The sequence below is a fragment of the Callorhinus ursinus genome, unplaced genomic scaffold, assembly GCF_003265705.2.
Source record: "Callorhinus ursinus isolate GAN/ISIS: 27379988/994484 unplaced genomic scaffold, GSC_fseal_2.0 scaffold125, whole genome shotgun sequence".
Classification (NCBI taxonomy): domain Eukaryota; kingdom Metazoa; phylum Chordata; class Mammalia; order Carnivora; family Otariidae; genus Callorhinus; species Callorhinus ursinus.
In genome coordinates, this window is record NW_027397187.1 from 106,177 (window position 1) to 133,111 (window position 26,935).

The window sequence follows — 26,935 nt, forward strand, 5'->3', positions numbered from 1 at the left end:
CCTGATATTAAAACTGGAAAGGACAAGAAAATTTTATACACATCTCAATTATGAACACAAATCTTAAATTACAAATTAGAATAAAATTCAAAAGTACATATTTTAGGAGCATATAATGGCCAGTTGTCATAGCAACATAAGGAGAGTTCAACAGTAGAATCACTATTAATGTAATTCACCAAACTAAAAATCTAAATAAAAACCATGTCGTCATGTCAAAAGTTTCAGAAAAATTATTCAATGAAATTTCAATATCATTAGGCAAGAACTAGGGATAGAAAGAAAAATCCCTTAAACTGACATTATGTTTTAGGAGCAATCCTCTTTAAATTCAGGAAAAATACAAATATACTATTTAGATCATATGGAGGTCCTAGCCAAGGCAATAAAAAAAAAAAAGAAATAAAATATATAAAGATTAAAAGGAGAAAATAAACTGTCATATTCACAGATAATGTGATTTCAATATAGAAAACCCAAAAGAATATACAGAAAAACCACAAGAGCTAATTAGAAAGTTCAGCAAGGTTATGGAATACCAAATAAATGTACAAAAATAGATTGTTTTCATTGACAATTAGAAAATACAATTTTTAAAAACTATCATTCTAATGGGTATGGAATGCCTTCCTGGGGTGATGGAAATGGTCTGGAATTAGACAGTGGTGATGGGTACACAGCTCTGACTAGACTGAAAACCACTGAATGGTATACTCTAGAAGGGTGAGTTTCATGGTGTATAAATTATATCTCAATAAAGCTGTCATAAAAATATTCTTTGTAATACCAACAAAATCAAAAGTATCTAGGAATAAACTCAATAAAATAAGTATAATACCTTAATAATAAAAGTCACAAAACATTCTTAAGACACAAAGGGATAATAAAAATGAACTATATTAATAGATGAGACAATTCAACATCATTAGATGTCCCTTTTCCCCAAATTAATCTACAACTTCAATGCAAATGCAATAAAAATCCCAAAGATCTCATATGTAGAAAACTCTAAATTTGTAAAAAATCCACCAGAAACTACCAGAACTAATGAATTCAGCAAAGTTTCAGAATATAAAGTCAAAACAAGAAAATAAGTTGTATTTTATACACTTGCAATGAACAAACAAAAAAGGGAATTTTTTAAATCCATTTACAATAGTATCAAGAAAGAATGAAATACTTAGGAATAAAGTTAGCCAAGGAGGTGAAAGATTTATACACAAACTACAAAACATTGCTGAAGGAAATTAAAGAACACTAAACAAACTTAAAGACATCCCAGAAACTAGAAACCTTTTAATATTGTTAAATGTCCACACTACCCAAAGCAAACTACAGATTCAATGCAATCCCTATCAAAACTCCAATGACATTTTGTGCAGAAATAGAAAAATTCATCCTAAAATTCACATTGAATCTCAAGGGGAGAACCCTGAATAACCAAAACAATCTTGAAAAAGAACAAAGTTGAAAGACTCATATTTTCTGATTTCAAAACTTACTACAAAGCTACAGTAATCAAAATAATGTGGTACTGGCATAAAGACAGACATATAGACCCACAGAATAAAATAATAACCCCGAAACAAATCCTCACATATACAGTCAATTGATTTTCAATAAGAGTGCCTACACCATTCAATGGGGAAAAGACAGTCTTTTTACCAAATTGGGCTGGGAAAACTGAATATCCACAAGGAAAAAAAATAAGTTGGACCCTTAGCGTATATACAAAAAGTACCTCAAAATGGATCTTTGTTTATCTAAATGTAAGACCTTAAACTATGAAACTCTTAGGGGAAAAAAAAGGAGAAAATCTTCATGGCATTGGATTTGGCAATGATTTCTTGGATATGACACCAAAAGCATGGGTAATAAAAGAAAAACACAATGGACTTCATCAAAATTTAAAGCTTTTGTGCATCAAGGTCCCTATCAAGACAGTGTAAAGGCAACCTACAGTGTGGGAGAAAATATTCACAAATCATTTGTCTTATAAGGGATGAATATCCAGAATACATAAAGAACTCCTACAACTCAATAACAAAATCCCAATTTAAAAATAGGCAAAGGACTTGAATGGATATTTCTAAAAAAAAAAAAAAAAGATACACAAATGGCCAATACGTACATGAAAAGATGCTCAACATCACTAACCAGTGGGGAAATGCAAATCAAACTACACTGAGATACCACCTCACACCCATTAGGATGGCTAGTATTAAAAAAGAAAAGAAATGTTTAAGTGCTGGTGAGTATGTGGAGAAACTGGGACCCTGTGCGCTGTTGGTGGGAATGTAAAATGGTGCAGCCATTGTGGAAAACCATATGGCAGTTCTTCAAAAAGTTGAACGTAGAATGAGCATGTGATCCAGCAATTCCACCTTTAGGTATGTACACAAAAGAACTGAAAGCAGGGTCTAAGAGATATTTGTTCAGCCAAGCTCATAGCACAGTTACTCACAATAGCTAAAGGTGGAAGGAACCCAAGTGTCCATTAATGGATGAAAGGAGAAGCAAATTATGGTATTTACATGCAGTGGGGTATTAATCAGCCTTAAAAAGGAAGGAAATTCTAACACAAGATGCAACACGGATGAACCTTGAGGACACGATGCTGGTAAAATAAGCCAGTCACAAAAAACCCCCACAAATACTGCTGATTCCACTCACATGAGGTACTTAGAGCCGTTAAAATCATAGAGACAGAGTAGAATGGGTGGTGAGCAGCAGCCCTGCGGGCAGAGGACAGAATTGTAGAATCATTTTGGAGAGCATTTGGTTACTTCTAGAAAACTTTAAAATGAGCATCCCTGTGACTCAGAAAACCACTTCTAATGCATACTAGACATGTCACACCAACGCTTGCTGAAATATGTGCGGGCATGTTCACAGCCGCACTGTTCCTAATAGTGAAAAGCAAAAAAAAAAACCCTGCAGCTCATCACAGGAGAGAGGAAAAATTAACTGTGGTATATGAATGCGATGCAATGTTATTCTGTGTAAAACATGGATGGGCATGTAAAATTAGACAAACCTGCCCGTATTAACATGGAAAATGTTTAAAACAATGCTAAGGGGTAAAAATGCACGTCATGAAGTAATGACGTATCCGTGTCAATACATACACACGAGCAATACTGTACATGACTTGTGGACACCGACACACGAGGTGTGTGAAGTTGGAATACTCACACTCACACACACACACACACACACACACACACACTGGCATCACAACCACACATCAGGACGTGGCTACAGCCAGAAGATGAGAGAGAAGGAAAGAAAGTTTGAGGGAGTGTGTGCAGGAGAAGCCAACTATCACTGCAGCGTTTTGTTTCTCTAAAAGAAGTCTCCAGATGGAACTGCCGATCGACCGGGGATCGCAAGGCAGGGGCACCTGGCTGTGAGCACTGTGAGCGGCGAGCGGAGTCTAGCCTAGGAAAGACGCAGCATGTTCAGCTGCTGAAGGGCACCTGGGTAGCTCCAACGCTGAGGAGAGACAAAATACACAGGAGGAACAGGAATTTCTACCTTCGCCCGTGGCCTTCTGTCCACCAGGCACCACGATCCCCGCGACAGACCCTCGAACGTCAGTATAAGGACCACAGAAGCAGTACCAGCCTGCAGAGACACCTAGGACATGGAAACCGCTTTTGACATGTCAGCGTTGTCGTGGTCATGGGACAGGAAAACAACTTTTTGTTTTTTGATGAAGGTTTCAAAGGTGTTTAGATGCAGGCAAGAATGTATCTGCAATCTTAAGAACCATAACACCACAAAATCTACCCAGGATAGAAGAATGACAGCTGAATGGCAGCCACGGGTGCTCTGAGAGCCCCCAGCACTGAGGAGAGAGGCGCCTGCTGTGGCCTCACCCTCAGCCAACGAGGCACCCTAAAATGAATGGGAAGGAAGCCTCAACTTCATTTGTTCTAAGCTGATGGTTTCCTCAGCAGATGAGCATATTTAACCCCTGGGAAGACGTACAATTAAACATGGAAATGTTTATGAAAGTCAAACTTTCTGCATTATATTTTGGGTTATGATTAAGAGAATTTGTCAGAACACACCAACATCCCAAATGTGATTTCATCTAGCATCACATTTGCCCTGTGACTCTAATTTTATAACTGTAATGGAAAAATTGATTTAGACTTGTGATTTCAAGTCGAAAACTTAATAAATTTGTAAAAAGTACTGGAACATTTTAACAAACTTATGATTCATCATCTTTACACTTTTAATTTACTGCATACACAACACTTAATTACTTAGGAAGATCCAGTTACAGTAAATTTATAAATGAAATTTTAAATGTTTGACACTAAGTTTGTGAAATGGGATAAAACATTTAGAGTCACCTTGAAAGTCACTGTTAAAAATTGCTAAATGTATAAATATAATGCTTCGTAAGCTGAATCTAAAAATTTTTTTCCATTTTACTGAGAAATCACTGGCACACGTCACTGTGAGTGTGTGGTATGCAGCAGGATGTTTTGGTTTACTTCTGTTGTGAAATGATCGCCACGACAGGTCCAGCTAACACCCATCATCTCAGACACAGGTTTAAATGAGATGTGATGCGCTCCTAGGACCCCTCTTCGCAGCGTTCCCGTGTGCCCTACGGCAGCGACGGGCCCCAGGTGGCTCGTTGTACCCCTGGTACTTGCCGTCCTGATATTCTGACTGGAACTTTGTACCTTCTGACCACCTTACTCCAACTGCCCCTCTCCCCAACTCCCACTTCTGGTAACCACAAATCCAATCTCTTTTTCTAGGAGTTTGGTGTTTTGCTTTGTTTTGTTCTGGTTTTGGATTCCACATAAAAGTGAGACCATACAGTATTTGTCTTTCTCCATCTCACTTCACTTAGCATAATGCCCTCCAGGTCCATCCAAGTTGTCACAAGTTCATCTAAATTTTTTAAAAAGAACTACATTTTTTTATCTGTAACTTTAATCAATTGAATGTTGATTCTTAGAAACTAAAACAGTTTCTGAATAATTTTCCATGCTCAAAATCCACTCTCAAGAGTACCACCAAACTCATTTTTATCAGGAAGGATTTCCTTTAAAATCAGATCATAAAATAAGAACTGCCACCGTAATTCTCACTTAATCTTATTAAAGAGTTCTAGCAAACATAAGGGAACATGAATAAAAAAATAAGGAAATGAATACATAAAATGATTCTTTCCAAAGACAATGATAAAACTCTCAGGAACCTGGTCAGGAGCAGACTTCCTCATGGTGCTGTCCCAGGACCAGCAGCTGCAGCCTCGCCTGAGATGTGCTGAGGAGCCTGGTGTCTGAGGGGGGCCCAGCACCAGGGGCGCAAGAAGCCCTGTGGGCGACTCTGAGGCCACTCGGGGTCTGGAGGCCCGGTGGCCAACAGCATCAACTTGAACACTGCCCTGCAGGTTTGCGAGGGCCCCTAACTTCCACTTTTGCAGAGGGCAGAAAATAGCCTAGGGCCTTAAAGGAAAAGTGCAGCACAGTGAGACCAAAAGCAATGACAGAAAAACAGGATGGAACAGCAGTGTGCAGGTGCGGTCACCCCACCCGCACTGAGAAATCTGGGCTGAGAAACAACCAGAGCCGGCTGGAAGCCCACCATCGGCAGAGACAAAAACACAACTCCACCCAAACGCAACCTGCGTCCACACCTGAGCCCAGCGGCGTGACGAGGACGGAAATCCTCGAGTTAAAGGGACACCAGACATCACTGCTTCAAGATACCATGACACCAAACACTTCATCACACCTGCACCAATAAATACAAGCCACTTAGAAACAATTTTAAGGGCGCCTGGGGGATTCCATCAGTTAAGCGTCTCCCTTCAGCTCAGGTCATGACCCTGGAGTCCCGGAATCGAGTCCCGCATCGGGCTCCCTGCTCGGCGGGGAGTCTGCTTCTCCCTCTGACCCTCTTCCCTCTCGTGCTCTCTCTCTATCATTCTCTCTCAAATAAATAAATAAAATCTTAAAAAAAAAGAAACAACTTTAAAAATATGAGACCTACATAAAGAAAACCACAACATCTTATTTACAAAAACAGGGTAGCACTGAATAAATGGTAAGATGTACTATAATCCTGGATAGACAGACAAAACATGTATTTTTAGAATCTGACTCTCCAGAAATCAATTTAGAGATTCGCACTAACTGAAACAATATCCCAAACGAATTCTTTGAACTACAACAAATTGATCTCAAAATTTATCTGGAAAAGTAAATAGGCAAAAAATTGAAGAAAGGTTCAGAAAAGAAGAGCCAAGAGTAAAGGACTCGTTTAACGAGATATGAGAGTCTTACTCTCAGCTCAGCAAGTGGACTGCACACCAACGTGCAGAGCAAGCGTCCACGGGGTTCCAATCAAAACACTGAAGCAGGGGCTGTTCTATGTCACAAAGGAAGTGTAACCAAATGACGGGAAACTGAAGAATCTTTAAATATGATTTACAGAGGAAATAAACCATCATCCAACTTCTAGGCATTTGTCCCAAGGAAATAATCAGAGGTGTGGTAAGGATGCACGTATGTCTTGGGGTCTTATCTATAAAAGCAAAATTGGAAATAAACTACATGCTCGACGACCGAGGGTGGCCGAGGCCCATCCATGCGGCAGAAGAACCCTATCTTCAGAGCACACTCTGTGTGGGAGGGGGGGTGGCCGCTTGTGTTGGAAGCAGGATGCCCTGAACACCCCTGTGGTGTGATACTAATTGTGTATTTTTAAGACCTACACATAGAAAAGGCTTGGAAAGAAATATTAACAGTGGTTATCTCAAGACAGCTGTGGGTCATTGTTTTTATTCTTTCCTATATTTGCATTTTAAAGTGAGAAAGTCAATATTTTTATTTGTATAGAAAAGAAAAACGTCAACCCTTCATTGAAATTAATACAAAATAATAATAACTTTGAGGTACTTTAATTACAGACGTTATATTAACAACAATAACAGAAAGGTAGTTATAGCACACACCCTTGTATTTAGCAAGTATTTCTTGGTGCCTACTCTTCCCAGTCTTAGGCTCTAGAAAAATCCTGGAAAGCAAGGTGGTGACATGAGCCAGGGAGGGAGGCGGGGGTGGGGTGGTGGCTCCCCTCCTCCCCAGGACCAGCCAGTGCCTCCTTCCAGCTCCACACCTGGCGGGAAGCGTGCACTCGTAAGTGCTAGTGAAGAAGCACTGAACTTTCCAAAACGAAATGGCTAAGGATCCACAGAGATAACTCAAAAAACTAAACACAATTTAGTAATGTGCAAACACACCCAAACCCACCAGTAATGGAAACTGAAAGGTAAAGCGGCAGTGAGATAGGGCTTTACACCCAAAAAATTAATGTGAGCTTTAGAAACGTAACATCTCGTGATGGCAGAGTTGCTGTCAAGCTAATGATTTAAATAGAACTGGTGGGAATTGTAAACTAACACTTCCCATTTGGTTGGAAACAACTTGGCAAAATGAAATGCACGTGTTTGAACACTTTTCACCAGTCCACTCTGGGAGTCTGTCCGATCGAAACAATGCAAACTGAAGAAGCCACAGTTACAAGGAGAGTCCTCGCAGTATTTTGGCTAATAACTCAGATGGAACAAGTCCACACTCAGCAACAGAGAAACACAAAACACCAACAGGAGAAGAACCGACACTGGGCGGCGGGGCAAATGGTAACAACTTAGAGTAACGTGTTTGTGACACAATGAAACAAACATCCCACATGGATGACATGAGAGAAGCGAGACACAAAGGGACTGCACTTGTGTGAATGTCCAGAACAGACAAATCCACGGGCAGAAAGGGGACCAGAGGGGGCCAGGGGCTGGGAGGGTGGCAGGGAGGAGGGAGTGCAGATGGGTAGGTCTCTCTGGGGAGCTGATGGAAATGTTCTAAAATTAAGTCGTGGTAATGGCTGTACAATTCTATGGCTACACTAAAAGCCACTGAATTATATGCTGTAAAAAATGAATATTATGGTACATGGATTTTACCTCAATATGCTGCTATACAAAAAGAAAAAGGTAAAATACATGTTTTTATGTAAACTATAATTACAAGTATACACAATACACAGGGATTTGGACCCCAGAGCACACAGAACCCCCGCTTGTGACTATCACCCACTCCCAGGCCTAGGTCACCTTCTGCACATGGAGCTGTGGATGTGTCCACACAGGCACCTGGCCCCAACTTGCCAGCCAGTCCCCTGTAGAGACCCACTCTCACACTGGCACCCAGGGTGGAGGGGGCACCCCCAGCTGCATCCTGGTACAGGAGGGGGGACCCCCACAGCTGCCGCCTTGGCCTGGGCCTCCTAACCCTCATCCAGGAACTCACCACACCCCCAGACCCTGGGGTCCCAGCTGAGGTCGCCCTGCATTTCAACAGCTGTCTATGCTGTAACCTCTGGGCTCACATCCCAGCCGGAGCCAGTGTCAAGGCCTGACCCAACCCAGCCACACCCCACAAGGCCACCCATTTCTGAAAATGCCAAGAACTGCCAGGGGTGACCAGGAAGCCACAACTGCTATGTGTCTGAGCGGAACTGGCAGGACAGAGAAACCACCAATTGCCCCCAAACCTAACCCCAATCTAACCCTTAACTCGCATCTTGGTTACACCTGGTCTGCCCCTGCTCCCCCTCCTTGCTCCCTGCTGCCCCTCTGTGGGACAGTGCCCTCCTGCCCCAGCCACCTGTGCCAACCCCTCAGAAGGTCCATGCTGAGCCTAGAGGAGACCAGGTGTGGTCCAGCAGGCCCCAAGCTTGTCAGCCCGTGTTCTGGAACTGTTTGGGGACAGCCAAGGTTCTTGGTCAGAACCACAACAAGGCTGGTGATGGGGCGCTTGAGTGGCTCAGTCATTAAGCATCTGCCTTCGGCTCAGGTCATGATCCCAGGGTCCTGTGATTGAGTCCGCATCGGGCCCCCTGCTCAGCAGGAGGCCCGCTTCTCCCTCTCCTTCTGCTTATGCTCGCTCGCTCTCCCTCTGTTTATTAAACAAATAAATAATCTTAAAAAAAAAAAACAAGGCTGGTGATGACAGTCTGGAGGATCCTGCCCTGCTGGAAGCATGCAAAGCTCACAGAATCCTCACAGCTGTCCCTTGGGAGGGGGACAACTGTCATGCTGTTTTACGATGGTAGAGGGTGCCCTCTGCCCATCCCCAGGCCACGCTGCCAGGTCCACCTGAGACGCCCATCCCATCAAGCCCAGCAAAGGGAGCAAAGACAGGGTGACCATCAATCTCTAGCTGCCCCGGACAGCCTTGGTCTATGCCGCTGACCCAGCACAATTGCTACAGACATCCCTTTGACTTTTAAAAACCTCAATTTGGACAACACATCAGCAAGAAGGGTCTGGAGTGCGGATACCCGCTCATCCCCTCAGAGATGCTGTGACCCAGCAATGGTGGTTCTGGCTCCAGGCTGGCTGAACTGAGCAAAGCCCCCATCCCAGCCAGGGCCTGAGGCAGGGAGCATTTCAGAGGCCCCACTCAGCCCCTTTTAGGAAGGTCAGGCCTTGCCGAGGCCAGGGAGCTGGGGCTGCCCCCTCCACCCTGACACAAGCACCCTGGGCTCAGCAGGGCTTGCCTAGAGGAACATGAGCTCTGGACCACCAGAGCCAGGGTTCAAGTCTGAGCCTGCATCTTCCTGGCTGCAGGACTTAGGGAAGACCCCGCATGTCTGAACATCTAGACTCTCACCCGTGACATGGAAATAACAGCGTGAGGGTCCCATGGGCCATGGTGAGGCTGCCGCGAGGTAACACATGGAAGATGTGCCTGACAGTATCAGCACCCACCCGTGCAGAAGGGCCAGCACCAGCACCCTTAGAACCATCACTGGTGTCGTCACTGAGGGGGTGAGGAGGCAAGGTGGCTCCACAGGAGACCAGAAGCTTTCCACCCAGAAGCATCCACACCTGCATGCCCTCAGCTCACAGCGGGCAGGCTAGGGATCTCCAGACCAGGACCCACTGGGTAGGTGCCATGCCAGTCAGTCCCACAGCGCCGACCCTGGCCCCGACCCCGGCCCCGGTCCCAGCCCCAGGAGACACAGGAGCTGAGCTGGCAGATGAAGCACCATCTCCAGGAACTGCTTTGTCACTGACTTTCCAGGTGCTGCTTCTTGCCCAGGAGGCTGCTGGCAGTTGCCATGGAGACAGCCTGTGAGTCTTGGCCAAAGATGCGTCAGCCTCCTCTCAGTCTCCCATCCCACTCCCAACCCAGGGCTGAGCAGAAAGCACAGATCCAGGGCCTCCCAGGTCCATCTCCCCTGCACTAGAGGCCCTGAGCACCCCAAACCCAGGCAGCCTCGGGCAGGGTTGAAGAAGGGCCAGGCCTGGCCTGTGTGAGCCCCCACCCTGGAGAACACCCCTGGCAGTAGATGGCACTCAAACAAAAACACTGTGAGCTGTCTGCTGTGTGCCAGGGACTTGCAGAGGTCAGCACCATTACCCCCATCTTGTGGAGGAAGAAACTGTGGCTCAGAGAGCACATCCAGTGTCCAGGCTCACAACCAGGAAGAGGTGGGGCTGGGACACTAGCCAGGACCTCATGCCTCATAGTGACACACACTGACACATGAGGTCAGCCCTACATTTAATAAGTGTCACAGTCTCTGCCCAAAGCACAGAAGAGTCCAGGCACATGTGGTCATTCTCCCCAATCACTTCTCCTAAATAGGGCTACAGGACAAGTGGGGACCCTGCAGAGCAGACAGCAAGGGCTACAGGCCCCAACCTCCTTCAGGGCACAGTGAGTGACCCTTGCAGGGATGTGCCCTACAGCCCCTCATTCTGGCCTCCCTGATCCTTGCCACCCTGACCTGCACTGGCAGAAGGTGGCCCCTCAAGTGGACATCTAGTCCTTGAGCTGTCCAGTGCACAAGAGGTCTACTACTTTGGTGAAGTGCAGCAAAGCCCTGATCACTGAGGTACCGTGACCTAGGATAATCATAACAGCCATGGATACCCCAGGAAGTGATGCCTCCAAGTGACCAGCATCGGTGGCCCTTAAGGGTCAGGATCAGAGACCCAGCTAAAACAGGTTTAAATAAGATCCAGTCTCAGAAAATAATAAGGAAATGTCCAGGTTTCTTTTTTTTTTTTAAAGATTTTATTTATTTATTTATTTGAGAGAGAGAGGATGAGAGACAGAGAGCACGAGAGGGAAGAGGGTCCGAGGGAGAAGCAGACTCCCCGCCGAGCAGGGAGCCCGACACGGGACTCGATCCCGGGACTCCAGGATCATGACCTGAGCCGAAGGCGGTCGCTCAACCAACTGAGCCACCCAGGCGCCCGGAAATGTCCAGGTTTCAATCAAAACTCATTCAACAAAAAACCAGGAAGATCTCAAACTGAATGAGAACAGACAATCAGTAGATACAAACACTGAGATCAAAGAGGCTAGAATGATCTGACAAAGATATTGAAGGAGTTATGATAAAAATGCTTCCACAAATAATTGCAAACATGCTTGAAACAAACAAAAAAAAAGAAAGTATCAACAAAATCAAAGATTCATATAAAAATTTTATAACTGGGCACCTGGTGGCACAGTTGGTTAACCATCCGACTCTTAATTTCAGCTCAGGTCATGATATCTCAGGGTTATGAAATGGAGTGTCCCACATCAGGCTCCATGCTCAGAGGTGAATCTGCTTGAGAGTCTCTGCCTCTCCCTCTGCCCCTCCCCTCCCATGTGCACTCTCTCTCTCTCTCTAGAATAATAAATAAATGAATCTTTAAAAAAATTATAACTGAGGGCGCCTGGGTGGCTCAGTCATTAAGTGTCTGCTTCAGCTCAGGTCATGATCCCAGGGTCCTGGGATCGAGCCCCACATCCAGCTCCCTGCTCCATGGGGAGTCTGCTTCTCCCTCTGCCACTCCCCTGCTCGTGTTCCCTCTCTCACTGTCTCTCTCTCTCTCTAATGAATAAATAAAATCTTTTAAAAAATTATAACTGAAAAATACAATAACCAAAATGAAAAGTTAAGAGGATGAGCTCAACACCAGAATAGAGGAAACAAGAAAGAAGAAGGAGGAGGGAGAGGAGGAAGTGGAGGAGGGGGAAGTGGAGGAGGGGGAAGTGGAGGAGGGGGAAGTGGAGGAGGAGGAGAGAAAGTGGAGGAGGAAGTGGAGGAGGGTGAAGTTGAGGAGGGAGAGAGGAAGTGAAGGAGGAGGAAGTGGAGGAGGAAAAGGAGGAGGGGGAAGTGGAGGCGGGGGAAGTGGAGGAGGAGGAGAGGAAGTGGAGGAGGAAGTGGAAGAGGGGGAAGTGGAGGAGGAGGAGAGGAAGTGGAGGAGGAAGTGGAGGAGGGGGAAGTGGAGGAGGGGGAGAGGAAGTGGAGGAGGAAGTGGAAGAGGGGGAAGTGGAGGACGGGGAAGTGGAGGACGGGGAAGTGGAGGAGGAGGGAGAGAAGGTGGAGGAGGGGGAGGAGGGAGCCTCAAAGATCTGTGGGATAATATCAATATATCACATTCTTGGAAGGAACAGGAAAGAAGATAGGGCTAGAAAGGCAGTAAACAATGTAATGACTGAAAACTTTGAAATTTGGCAAGAGGCTTAAACCTACAGATTCAAGAAATTGCATGAATTCCAAACAAGATAAACTCAAAGATATCAACAAGATATATCACAAACTTCTGTGACAAACTTCTGAAAACTAAAAAGAAATTATGACAACTGGAAATCTGAAAATGGCATGACTTCAGTGTCAGGTAGTGGGATTGTCTTACGATGATGTTATTGCGGTCATGTCAGCCGGGGCCCTTATTCTTGGAGTATTAGAGATGAAACTTCATAACACCTACATCTTTTATTTATTTTTTATTGTATTTTTATTTTTTTACCTATATCTTTTAAATGGTTTAGCAAAATATATAACACAGAAAGAATAAAAATTGCAAAACTAACTTTTACTGAATCTAGGTAGTGTGTCTATACATTGTTCATTGTACTATCCAACTATTCTCTGAAAACTTTCATAATAAAAGTATGTATATGTACTTTATATATACATTTAATATAAATAAATCAATATCTATGTATACACATAGATAAATATATTTACTCTTGAAAGTAGCCAGAGAAACACAATGCCTTACCTACCTGTAAGGGAAAACAATTTCTCCTCATGAACCATGACAGAAGGAAGCAGCACAGTATTTTCCGGTGCTGAAGAAAAAGAAGTGTCAACCCAGACACCAATATCCAACAAAAATATCATTCAGGAATGAAGAAATCAGGACATTGTCTGATGAAGAAATATTAACAGAACCTGTCACTAGCACACCTAGCCTAAAAGAATGACTATAAAAGTCCTCTAGTCAGAAAGGACAGGATGGAAACAAGGAATCACTGGCCATCATGAAGGATGGACAATGGAAAGAATTAAAATAGTGATAAAAACCATACAATTTTTTTCTTTGAGTTTTCTAAGTTATGTTTGATGGTTGAAGCAAAAGTCACAGCATACCTTGATGCAGTTCTAAACACAAGCAGAGGATGGGGCGCCTGGGTGGCACAGTCGGTTGAGCATCCGACTCTTGGCATCAGCTCAGGTCATGATCTCAGGGTCAGGGGATCAAGCCCTGCATTGGGCTCCATGCTGGGCACAGATTCTGCTTGAGATTCTCCCTCTCCCTCTGCCCCTGCCCCACCCCGTGCTCTCTCTCACTCTCTCTCTATATATATATAAAATAAATTAAAATCTTGAAACACAAGTAGAGGAAATATTTAAGATAATTATATTACAAGTGGAGGAGGGTAATGGGACCCAAAGGTACAGAAAATTTCTATGCTTGACTTGAACTAGTAAAACGACATCAACAGACTGGATAAGTTACATATATAATGCAATACTTAGAGCAACCATTAAAAAACCTGTCCAAAAGATACACTCAAAATACATAGGTAAGTTACAATGGAGTTCTAAAATACATTTAAGTAACCCAGGAGAAGGCAAGAAAAAAAATCAGAGACATAAAAAAGAGAGGTCAAACAGTAACAAAAAATACAACAATGAGCTTAAGTCCCAACACATCAATAATTATACTTCATGTAATTGTTCTAAACTAAATAAAAGAATTGGCATAACGAATAAGCAAGCATGACCCAACTATGTGCTATCTACAGGAGAGTCACTTCACATATAATGAGACAGACAAGTTGAAAGCAAAAAGACAGAAAAAGATATATTGTGCAGATGTTAATCAAAGAAAAGCTGGAATGACCATAGTGAATCAGATAAAGAAGACTTCAGAGCAAATAAAACTAGACAGACACAGATGCACATAGAAGAATAAAATCTACCAAGAAGACAGAGCAGCCCCAACTGTGTGTGCCCCCAACAACAGAGCTACAAAATTCACAAAGCAAACACTGGTAGACTGCAAAGAGTAGCATCCCCACCGGCGTATGTCATAGTCAGAGCCCGCAGCACTCTCACAGCCGTACAAGGAACAAGGAGACAGAAACCCAGCAAGGACGCATGGGAATTCAGTAGCACCGTGCACATACGGGACCTGACCCACCCACACAGCACAGATGTGCGGCTCTGCCAAACTACAGCAGGGCACCCATTCTTCTTGAGAGCCCTGGGGACGCACACAGAGACAGAGACAGAGCATGGCCTGGGCCCTGACAAACACAAACACATTTACAACAGTCAAGACCACACAGTATGTTCACCACAGCGCAGCCGGAGCAGAAATCAGTAACAGGACGATACTGGAAAATCCCTGAACAACACATTGTTAAACCACAGGTCAAAGAAGAAGTCTAAAGGAAAACGTAAAATCACACGGAACTGAATGACAGTGAAACACATGAAGATGTGTGGGTGCAGCTAAAGCAGTGCTGAGAGGCAGACTCATAACACAACACACACACACTTGAAAGGGAAAAAAAATGTCTCAAATCACCAATCTAAGTTCTCACCACAAGAGCTGAGGAAAAGTAAAATAAGCCCAAAGCAAACAGAAAATAATGGCAGAAATAAATGAAATTGAGAAAAGAGAGAGAAAGAAAAAAAAAACACAATGAAACTAAGATCTGGTTCTCTGAAAAGATCATAACGTGGACGAATTCTAGTAAGACCAACTAAGGAGAGACAGAGAGAAGACACAAGTGTCCGGAGGGGTGAGGCAAGCTGTCCAAGGGGAATGGAGCAGCTCCACACATAAATCTGACCGTGTAGACCAAATGGCCCACGGCCCTAAAAAGCACAAACTACCACAACTTGTTCTGTGTGAAATAGATGATTTAAATATCCCTATAACTATTAAGGAAATTGAATCCATGATTTAAAAACTCCCCCCCAAAAAATCTCCAGACCCAACTGATTCACTGTGGAATTCTACCAAATATTTAAAGAATTCACAGCATTTTGGACACAATGGTTTACAGAAAACAGAATGACGAGGGGAACAACTCCAGACTCATGTTATAAAGCATGGATTGTCCTGATATGAAGACCAGACCGAGACAGCACCACACAAAACAACTACGGACCAATAACCCTCATGAATACAGATTCAAGAATCCTTCACAAACTACTGGCACATAGAAGTCAGCAGGATGTGACAAAGAAGCATAAACCACGACCATGTGTATTCCAGGGAAGAAAGACTGGCTTAGTACTCGAAACTCAATCATTGCAATCCACCCTATTACAAAGCTAGGGAATCCTGGGATCATGCTGAGGCAGAAAGAGCATTTAAAGAAATGTGACCCTGATTCATGACAAAAATTCTCAGAAAAACAGGAAGAGAGGGGAACCGCCTCACCTTAATGACAGGCACCTACGAAACCTCCAGCAAGCTGAACGTGAAAGTCTTAGCGTTCTCCTCCCAAGATGGGAACAAGACACAGACGTCCACTCCCAACAGCCCTACCCAGTAGCACGCCGGCTGTCCCATCAGTGCAGTGAAGTAAGGAAAGAGCAGAGAAGCATACGGATTGGAACACAAGGAATAAAGCTGTCCCTACTTGCAAATGACATATCTGTCCACATAGAAAATTCCAAAAAACCTCAGGAAAAAAAAAAAATCTCCTAGAACTAGTGAGTTCAGCAAGGTTGCAGGATTAAAGACAAACATAAAAATCTACTGTCTTTCTAGATACTAGCAATGGACATGCGGAAACCAAAACTAAAAATACAATATGATTGCACTTATACTCAAGCAAACATACAAGAGAACCTAGATGTAGATCTTATGAAACACGTGCAGGTACTGAACCCTGAAAACTGCAAAATGCCGAGTAAAGAAGTTGAACGAGACAGACCACACTCAGACTGCAAGACGCAACAGAATAAAGACGTCCGTTCTCTCAAAATAACATGCGGGTTTTACACAACTCCTATCAGGATCTGTGTATGTATTGACAAGATTATTCCAAAATTTATAGGAAAGAAAAGAAATGAGAATAGTTTAAACAATTTGGAAAAGAAGAAGAAGAAGAAAGTAGGGGGCATGAGTCTGTGTGATCAGAAGACTTACGAGGCCACGGTAATCAAGGTATCACGGGCCCAGTGGGGAGATGGACACACAGGTGGGACAGAAGAGAGACCCCCAAAACACACCCAGATATGCCCAGATTATTTTTGACAGAAGTACAAAAAAAGTTAATGGAGGAAATAAAGCCTTTTCAACAAATGGTATTGGAGCAACTGGACATCCACAGGCAGGAAGGGAAAAAAGCATCAGCCTAATCCTCAAACCTGATATAAAAGTTAACTCAAAATGGGTCACGGACTCAAAAGTGATACGTCAAACAAGAGAACTTACGGGGGAAAAAAAAAAAAAACGTAGGAGAAAACCTTCAGGACTGAGGGCTGTCAGAGTTCTGACTTAAAACCACAAGCCCAATCCATGCATAGAAAAGCTGGTAAACTGGACTTAATTCACATTTAAACCTTTTGTTCTGCAAAAGTCCCTTTTATAAGAATGAAAAAATAAGCTACAGATTGGGAGAAAATATTGGCAAGCCACTATCTGACAACGGACCAGTAACGAACAATTCAGTTAGAACATGAGCACCAGGTATATGAGGATTGGACACACAGGTGGTAAATACGCGCAGGAAAAGCCATCCAACACCACTGGCCAGCGCAGAAACGCAAGATAAAACCACAGTGAGATTTCACCGCACATCTATCAGAATGGCTAAAACAAGAGTAGTGACAACATCAAACGCTGGTGAGGATGTGGAGAGAGTAGATCATTCACACATTGCTAGTGGGAATGTAAAGAATGTAAAATAATACAGCCTCTGGATAACAGCTGGGTAGTTGTGCTCTTGGGCATTTGTCCCAGAGAAAACTTACATTCACACAAAAAGCTGCATAGGAAAGTGCATAGCAACTCGTTTGTATTATTTTACAACCTGGAAACAACCCCGTGTCCTTGAGCTGGTGAGTGCTTAGGCTGAGGCCACAGGGCAACAGTGCTCAGCGACGGAAAGGGAGAAACCACGGATGCCTGCCGGATCCCGGGTTAGCCTCGGTGACGACAGCCAACCCCGAAAGGTGTGAATCCCTTTTTATACTGTCCTTAAAATACAAAATCATGGAGATGGAGGATGGATTAGTGACTGCCAACGGGCAAGGGAGGGCGTGGCTGGAGGGGGCACGAGCGCACTAGCGTCCCGCTGTGGATCTGTGCCTTAGTCTCACCATGGTCTCTGTATATTGAGAATCTACAAGTAGCTCAAAATAAAGTATTTAATTCTTTAAATGGAGGTGTTAATAGCGGCATCTGGCCCAGGGCCAGCTACAGGATTATCGTTCCCGAATGGCATCCAGCACATAGGAAACCTCATAAAAACAGTGTTTACGTCCCCCCGTCTCAGGAGCCGGTGCTGCCTGCTTCCCTCTTCCTACGAGCTCTGGTGACAGATCTGCAGGTCTCTGTGACCACCCTGCTCCCACACTCCCTGGGCCCCCAGGGAGGAAGCGCGCCAGCCAGGAGGGACTTCACCCTCAAGGAGAGAGACCAGAGGCTGAGGGCAGGGCTGGAGGGCAGCTGGGGTAGGCTGGGCCTCGGGTCTCTGCAGGGCTCGTGGGTCAGTGGAAACGTGGAGCCCCAGGACTGACTCGGGACGGGAAGAAAGAAACTCTGACTTCCTGCCCATCCGGGAGGCCATCCCCTCCCCCATCACTGCGTTCTCACTGCATTCTCAGAACTGACTGCTGACACAGCAGGTGCGATGCTGGAGGCTCCTCAGGGGCCCCCACCTGACAGGAGGCTGCAGCCTTTACCCGGGGACGCCTTTACCTCCTGCCATGTCAGCAGTGCCCACCCCCACACCTCCTGCCCCGATCCAGGCTGGGGAGTGCCTGTCTCTGGCCCATCCTCGGGGCTCGCTGGTCCTGCTGGGCTGTGGCTTTGTTAGGCGCAGAGCAGATGCCCACAAGAGATGAGGAAGGGCCCACTGTCGGAAGGCCAAAAGGAGGGAGCAGGGCAATGTTCGGCCACAAACACCAGCCGTAGCAGACAGGGGCCTGGGATCAGGCCCAACACCACCCTGTGCCCGTGGGGGTCAAGGCGGGCTCCTGCTCTCCAAGCTGGGTTTCAACCCCACAGTACTGGGTGAGCACATGAGGAATGGCGCACAGTGGTGACAGGAACAGACAGAGGCTTGTCCAGATGAGCCTGGGGTCTGAGCACAGTCTGTTATGGACTGAATTGTGGCCTCCCCACCACCAAATCCCCATGTTGAAGCCCCATCCCCTAATGTGACTGCATTTGGAGGTGAGAAGGTTCAATGAAGTCCTAAAGGTGGGCCCTAATCCTGTAGGACTGTCCTATAAGAAAAGGAAGAGACACCAGAGACCTCTGTCTGTGTGCACAGAGAAGAGACTGCGTGAGGTCAGCTGTCCACGAGCCAGGAAGAGAGCCTCACCAGAACCAACCCTGTCAGCACCCGATCTCAGACCTCCAGTCTCCAGTAAATGTCTGTGGTATTCATTAGGGCAGCCCGAGCTGATAAGCACACGGCCCTTGGAGGGAACACATCTGTGAGTGGAGAGATGGGTTCATCCCAGAGCCCCAGAGGGGGAGCCTCTCGGGGCAAGAGGAGGGTAAAGAGGCCAGAGGGTGCAGGAGAGGGTGGGAGATGGCAAGAAGCCACAAAGGGGCCCCCACCCCCCAGCTGGGACAGGGGACCAGACACACAGGCTCTTGCTCTCTGGGGAGAGGGTGCCATTGGCTGGTGTGGTGGGGGCTCCTAGAGTGGCCTCCCCAGGGAGGAGACCGAGACACAGGACGGGGGGCAGGAGGTGCAGAGTGGGGCAGCAGTGAGGGGCTCAGGATGGCGCTGGCAGGGTGAGTGGCAGGATGCCCGGCAGACACGCTACCCGTGACCTCCTGGGAACCACAGCATTCTAGGTTCGTCTGACTGCAGAGCGGGGCTGGGGGGTGGCCCAGGCGTGGGAGGGAGGCACAGGGTCGTGAAGAGCCCAGGCCTGCCATACAGCCCGAGAAGGGCCCAGGAGCCAGGGAGGGTGGGGGAGCACAGCCGTTGAACGTGTCCATCCACCCGGCGCCTGCTCTACCAGCCCGGGCTCCAGGCCTAGTAACAAGAAGACATTAGCAACCATTCTCACCTCAGTGTGAGCTTGCAGCTCTGGGCTCACCACTGTGAGAGAGGGGCTGGTGAGGACAGTTGCCCGGGGCTGAGGACGGAGGGAGATTCCAGGCCTGCTGCTCCACCACCACCCGTGTGTGCAGGTTCCTGCCCTCGCCAGCCATGAGCCTAACCTCCCGTGGCCTCTGCAGGGACACCAGCCACAAGATACATGAGCAGTTGCCCTCAGCCACCTCCATGGAGGCAGGCAGGACGGTGACCCTGGGGCAGGACTACAGCCGCCTGGAGGAGCAGAACACTGAGGCCTGAGCCTGAAGAGGAGGCCACAGACCAGCTCAGGTGAGCCAGCCCCAAGAGTGGTGGCAGATCTGCAGGAGCCCAAGGGAACAGAAGCTTCTGGGACACTCCCAAGCCAGATGGGAATGTGGATTTTCATGTAAAAGCTCCTTCTTCTTCTTCTTCTTTTTAAAGCAGGCTTCATGCCCAGTGTGGAGCCCAATGAGAAGCTTAAACTCATGACCCTGAGATCAAGACCTGAGGGGAAATCAAGAGTCAGACACTTAACCAACTGAGCCACCCAGGTGTTCCAAAGTTCCTTCTTCTTAAATGTTGGCAACTAATTTAGAGCCCATCTCAGAACTCTGGCCATGCCTCTTCAGCCCACCAGCCCCAGATCCAAGATGGGGAGCAGCCTTTGACAGCTCAATCCCCCCACCCACCCCCTGACAGCTCAGTGCGCCAGTCAGACCACGGGACCCAGGAGTGGGCACATCCCAGCCCCCAGCCCAGCCCCAACCTGGCTGTGTCCCCTCCCTTCCCAGAAGCTGCCTTCCAGGACACCATCCCCCTCCCACTAGCCAAAACTGGATTGATGTCTCCAGGCTGCACCATGCACCTCCCCACCAACCCTCCCTGAAGAAGTTGGCGGGCCCCGGGTGGAGGGTCCGCTGAGTCTGACCTCCAAAGCTTCAAGGTTCAGTCAGAATGAAACCTGAAGGCGTCACTGGCCAACTCCCCGCTCTCCTTCTAGCTCAGATGTCAGCTGCCCAGGAAGTCATCTGCCATATCGGAGCCCGGGGCTCCTCTGCTCTGGGCCCCATGGCAGTAGGTGTGCAGAGACTGAGCGAATATTCCCTCAGGGCTGCAGTGTTAGGTGGCATGGAAGAGGTGCCCCCAAGTTGTACAGAGCCTCCCCAACCCCCATCACACATGGGAATGCCTAGCCCCAGCCAACTTTCAGGACACCTCAGGACCAGAGCCTGAATCCTGGCGTCAGCTGCCCACAGCACAGCTCAGCTCCAGGAGGCTGGGCGATCTGGGTCCCCTGCCCTACCCAGGATCGCCAGGCCTGTGGGGCTGGAGGAAAGGGCTCTTCCTCAGCCATGCCCCTGGACACAAGGTGGGAGTGGGGAGTTCTGCAGACAGTGCCCAGGAGGGTCCTGGCTCTGGCTACTTCCAGCCCCCAGATAGCGTAAAGAACCCTAAGACAGAGGAAGAAGGCGGTGAGGGGACACCAGGAGGCAGCAAGCAGAGGGGAGTGAGCTGGTCCTCCATAAATAGCCAGCCCGGGGGCGTGCGCTGCTGAGCAAGGCCGGGACTCCACCCTGCCCACCTCCTTCGGGTTACATAATCCAGCATGGGGCTCCGGGCCCGTCCCCAGAGACCGGCAGACCCGGAAGGAGGCCACTGCCAGGAGGGAGGCACTGGGGGCTGTGCACAGGGCAGCTCTGCCCCATCCATCCCCAGCCCACTCTGGGAATGGACTCCTCAATGACACCACAGCACCAGGAGGGCCTGAGGACCCCCTGGCCAGATCTGTTCTGGATCATCAAAGATGCCCCATGGATGCTGCCTGGAGAGACTGAAACTTCAGACCCCAAATAATGCTGGTCCTGACAGCCTCCCTCTGCTGCTCCAGGGGCCACTTGTTAGAACTCAGCCCCCCTCCCCTTGGTCCCAGCTACGCATTGAGGAGGCTGTTTTCAGCCTCAGGTGGGGACGAGGAGAGAAAGTCCAGCAAACCCCCAACCAGACCCCAGGGATAAAAATTGGCCCCCCCAGGAACCCCCAACCTGAGCAGATACCAGAGATCCCCCAGCAACCCCCAACCTGACCAGGCATAGAGACCCTCCCCCAGCAACCCCCCCAACCTGAGCAGGCATAGAGACCCTCCCGCAGCAACCCCCCCAACCTGACCAGGCATAGAGACCCTCCCGCAGCAACCCCCCAACCTGACCAGGCATAGAGACCCCACCAGTGGGATCACAGTCATAGGATGAAAGACCTTATATGGAGCTGGCTCTGTTGGCCGAACCCAGAGCTCAGACACACCGGACACACGCAGCCCATGTCCAAACCCAGTGTTGCTGGACACTCAGACATGGTGCCTTCTGTCGTCTCAAACTCAGACACAGGGTCACTCCATATTCAGGTGTGAAGTCACTTGTCGTCCACATTGAGGCCCAGCTCCCCAGTCCCATAGTTGGACATACTGTCAAGGCTCACCTTGGCCCATACTTGCAGGGACCCCTCTGGCCAGGGCAGCTATCCTCTGGACTTGGCTCCCCAGAGCACTCTCCTACACCTTCACCCCTCTGTTAGCCAGGCCTCCTCGGTGCCAGGAGGCAGGCCTGTCCACACCCCAACTGGATGGGAAGCAGCAGGCCTCCCAGTGACCAAGGGCAGAGCCCAGGGCCAAACTTCCTCCCTATGCAATGCTGCCTGCTCCCCTCTCTTCTTCCCACAGGAGGCCCAGTCCAGGGAGGCAGGACCCTGAGTTCTAATTACATGTCCTGGAAAGAAATCCCAGTTTAATTTGAAGTAAAATGAGAAGTTGCGGTTGGAAACGTCCCCTAGAGGAGCCAACTGAGCTGGGACACATTTCTCTGCTGTCCCCTAGGACCAGGAAGGGAAGCACCAGGCTGAGGCCATGACAGGAGCAGGGACACTCAGGGCTTGGGGACTCTGGGCCCTCTGCCAGCAGGAAGACGTCCCTGGGGTCTGCAGGGACCCCACCCCTGCCCCTGCCCTGACTGCCAGCTGGAATCAACCCCTCAGGACCAAAAAGTGGGGCGGGGCTTCCAAGGGGATTGGGAGGGTGGAGGCAGTGACATGGGGACAGCGTCAGGAAGTCAGACACAGATGGGTCAGTTACAGACGGGCTGGGGATGTGGGTGCCACCCTAGGGAGGTGGGCAATCCGCCAGACCCGTGGGTCTCCTGTGGGCAATCCACCAGTGCTTCCTCCAGCTCTCCCCCAGCCCAAGGCCCCATCATATCTGCCGGGTTCCTGCCCTAGGGTCAGCTCTGCACCGGTCCCTGCACTCAGAGCCCCCCAGCAGCCCCCATGGCCTCCTGCACCTTCACCCTCCACTCTTCCTCCCCATTCACCGAGGCCCACCCCTCCTGCCTGCTCCTCTGCTCAAGGGGCCTCTTAGGGACCTTCCTGACCCCAACAAAAGGACAAACCTCACCCTCAAGCTTCCCTGGCCTTCTGTTCGTCACTGCACATCACTACCCCACGTGGCATGCACTCTTTGTTCACTGTCTCCCCCGGAGAAGGCAGCCTCCATGTAAGCACCACGTCCCCAGCAACTAGAGCATTTCGCAAGTACCTTCCAAGTGAACGAGGGTATGGATGGCCAGACACTGAATAAAGGAGAGAACGTGAAGAGAGATGGAAGCCAAGGAAGAGGTGGGAGACTGGATATGGGCAAAGGGAATCCATCCTTCCTCCCTCCCCATCTCATACCCTGTCCTTGTGCATCAGCCCCTAAGCTTCTTCCCACACCACATCTCAGCCGATGGGCTGCTTCCTAGTTCACTGGTAACACAACAGTCTGAGAACTTGTGCGCCAGCCCTGCTTCCTCACCTGCCAGTCCAAGTGCACACTCAGCTCCTCCCCCATTTCCCGCTTCGAGATCAACAGACATGGACGCCAGGGTTCTGGATCCCACTTCCCCTCATCCACCCAGGACGTCTCTCCAGCACTTCCTGTCTACAGCCTCCACTAGTCCTTGCCTCCTGGACTGGCACACAGGCTGTAGCCCTCGTCCTGCCCCTTCATCTCCCTCCTGCCACTGCCCCAGCTTTCTGCCTCGCTTTGCTACAAAACTCCCTGAAAAGAAGAGCTGCCCACAGGTGCTCACCAGGAACCCCTCCTCTGTCCCTGTAAGAGCCTTTCCCAGCAAGCTATCGTCAAGAACCCAGCACTTGCATGTTGCTGAATGCCATGCTCAACTGTGCACCCACCTCTTGCTCTGTTCAAGAAGAGCTCTTCCTTCCTGAAACGCCATCCACTTTCCTCTTTGGGTTCTGCACCCACCTTACTGGCCAGTCCCAACCTACAAACTCAGGTCCCTGGGCTCGTGTGGGCAGCTTCCCCGGGGATCCTGTCTACTTTGGGCTTGGAAGACCATCGCTACACCTGTGTCCTGCGTTGACACCTCCAGCCACAGCCTCCCCGAGTATCTAGATGGCTCACCCCTCATGTCCTTCCAAACTCATCATGGAGGACTTCTCTGAGCATCCCACACACAGCAGCCTCCCAGCCCACATTCTGCACTCCTTACTCCCTCTTCCACGTGGGAAACCAAAGCATGGTGTTTCCATTTAGGGAGTGATCTTCATGGCGCACCCACCCCCAGGCACCGTGATGTAGCCATGAAGCGCACAGGTCCAGACCTGTCCTTGTCAAGCATATATTCAGGGGCGGGGGCAGTGGAGGGCACAACTAAACATCACATGTAAGTGAAGGGTAATGATCCAGGAAGACTGTTTACACTAAGAAGAAACAGAGTAGGGTGCGGAGACTGTGCCCCCTGGAAAGCGGCCCACAGGGCAGAGGCTCAGTGGTCTTGTTCACTGCTGTGTCCTCAGCACCCTGGCAGAGGCTCAGCAAATTTTGCATAAATGAGTATTGAGTGGTTAACAAATGAGAGGGTAGCTCCAGCAACAGAGGCAGAGGATGAGAGGGACTGTAGGCAGGACAACCCCTCAGCTCATTCCTGTGGAGCTAGGTAGGACTAGGTGCTGTGACCCACGTGCCAAGGGTGGACCTAGGCTTGGTTTACAGGACAGTATATGAGGCTGAGGCAGGGGTGGAGTCCCCATCCCACCCCAGGCTCCTCTCGTGACCTGCACACCAGCCGCAGAAACATAGGGACCCCAGCTGGCCTCGAGGGACAAGCTGGGCTTCACCAAGCAACGTGGCCTCCCTAGCCAGAGTCCCTCCCCTCCCCGCCATGGGCCTCCAGCCCTCTGTGCACCAATTAAGTAAACCCTAATTAAAAACAACAAAGTAATGAGAAGTAATGCCCCTCCCATGGCTACCCACAGGGACCTCAGCTCAGGAGGCGTTGGGTCAGGGTAGCTCTCTGGATTCCCCACCGGCTAGCACTCATGCCAAAACGGACCTGGGGCCTCCTCCTACCCCAAAGCCACATGCACACACACCCAGGTTCCCAAGTTCCATGAGCTGCAAGCAGGAGCAACACAGCAGGTTCCCCTCGTGACTCTGGGCCCACACGTGAGCCCCCTCCCCACCCGGGGGTCCTCTCCCCACACAGAGCCACCCCTGGGGATGATGTGCAGAGAGAGGGAGGCTGGGGCCAACCACCCAAACCACCAGGGCCAACTCCCAGCCCTCCTCCTGCGGACACAGAGAGCAGAGAGTCTGCGTCCCAGATGAGAGACAAAGAACACGGCCAAAAAGGGAAAGACAGCAAAAAAGAGAGGGAAAGAAACAGAGACAGAGAGGACAAAGGAGAGAGGAAGGGTCGGAAATGCAGAGAGGGTTAGAAATACAGAGACAGAACCAAGAAAGCTGCGGAGAAGGAGGGAAGGAGGGACAGAGACGCCGAGAGATGGGGGTGCGGCGGACGACAGAACGGCAGGAGAGAAGTAAACGGGAAGAAGCAAGGGAAGATCAGAGAGAGAGAAAAGACATGGACAGATGGAGGGGTCTCCAAAGAAGGGTCAGGGGCCAGCATTAAGGTCTCAGGACCCTTGGGACCCTCTCCCTGGGGCTTCCAGAAGGTGGGCAACCTCTTCTCTCTTGTGTGTCCCGGGCAAGGAGAGCAGCCGGGGTGCCCGACCCTCAGGAGATCTCTCCCAGCGCTCACTGAGGGACCAGCAACCTGGACCGGGAATCGGAAGACCAGGGGTCCTGCCAAGGGGTCAGTGGGGGCTCCTCTGCCTCCCTGCCTTGGTCCCAGAAGCCCAAACACTCAGCAGCAAAGATCTCATCCTGGGAGGCAGGGTCACACCACCCAGCCCGCTCCCGGCAGGGCAGAACACAGAGCACCCCCCCACCTCAGTAACCCGTTAATTCAGCAGATGCTCTCCGATCTCTCCTGGGGGCCCGCCCCAAGCTAGGCTCTGGGGACATCCTGAAAAATAAGACACGATTCTTGTCCTCAGGGACTCACGTCTAGAGAGAGGGAGTGATGTAACAGCAGTGACACCCCTAGACACCCTACGCTGCACCCAGCCGCACTCACCACCAGCACCATGCCCCAGCATCAGCGGGGGGGCTGCTGGTCTCCACAACGCCTCAGAGGGCTTTCGGTAAATTCCGCCCTGACCCCACACCCACCCTGGAGCAGGGAGCGCCCCTGTGTCCACCAAGTTGTGGAACCCCACATCTCCCAGTAGGAGGCTCCCCACTCCCTTCCCTTCCCAGTCATCATGAAACAGGGAATGGAAATCAGAGAGTTGTGCAGAAAACCTATTAATTCAGATTTCAGAAGCGCCTGTGCCACCGTGCTGGTGAAAGGGTACCGCCCTGGGGAAAGCACGAGGCAGGAGGAGCCCCAGACAATTCGGTCATCCCTCCAGGAGACACCCGCTAGATGAGAGCCCAGCTCGGCACTGATGCTTGCCGGCGTGTGCCACAGACACTCTGGGCCGAGCCATCAGCAGTTGGAGCAAACAGGGAAGCAGGTCCCCCAGGACAGGGCAGGCACCCTGAGAGCCTGGCTCAGGAGCTCAGAGGCTATTTAGCCAAGTCTGTGTCTTCTCACATGCAGGGAGCCCAGGGAGGCTTGAGCCCCAGACCTGGGGCTTTCATGGTCACCTCCTCCCTCCTGTGCCTTCTGCCCAAACCATCTCCACACGTGTGTTCACTTGTACCAAGGCAGGTTAGGGGGTCGTTGGGCAGCTTCTGTCCAGCACAAGGGTGGAGGCCCTGGCCACAATCACCCTTCCTTGGGAAGGAGTGTTCTGGGCCACAGTGGGGCCTGCTCCCTCCTCTCTGATCTGGGCTCTGAGCCTCCCCAGGGACCACAAGGCCCCAGGGAAGAAGAGACTGCAGTCCCTGGCCTGGGGTGGGGCCTCTGGGG

General features: G+C 49.2%; 1 protein-coding gene across 13 annotated transcripts in view; it reads right to left on the reverse strand.

Annotated features, from left to right (window-relative positions):
* CACNA1B (calcium voltage-gated channel subunit alpha1 B) overlaps positions 1–26,935 on the reverse strand; it is a 136,008-nt gene that overhangs the window by 103,374 nt on the left and 5,699 nt on the right. The gene's annotated exons all lie outside the window — the stretch shown is intronic.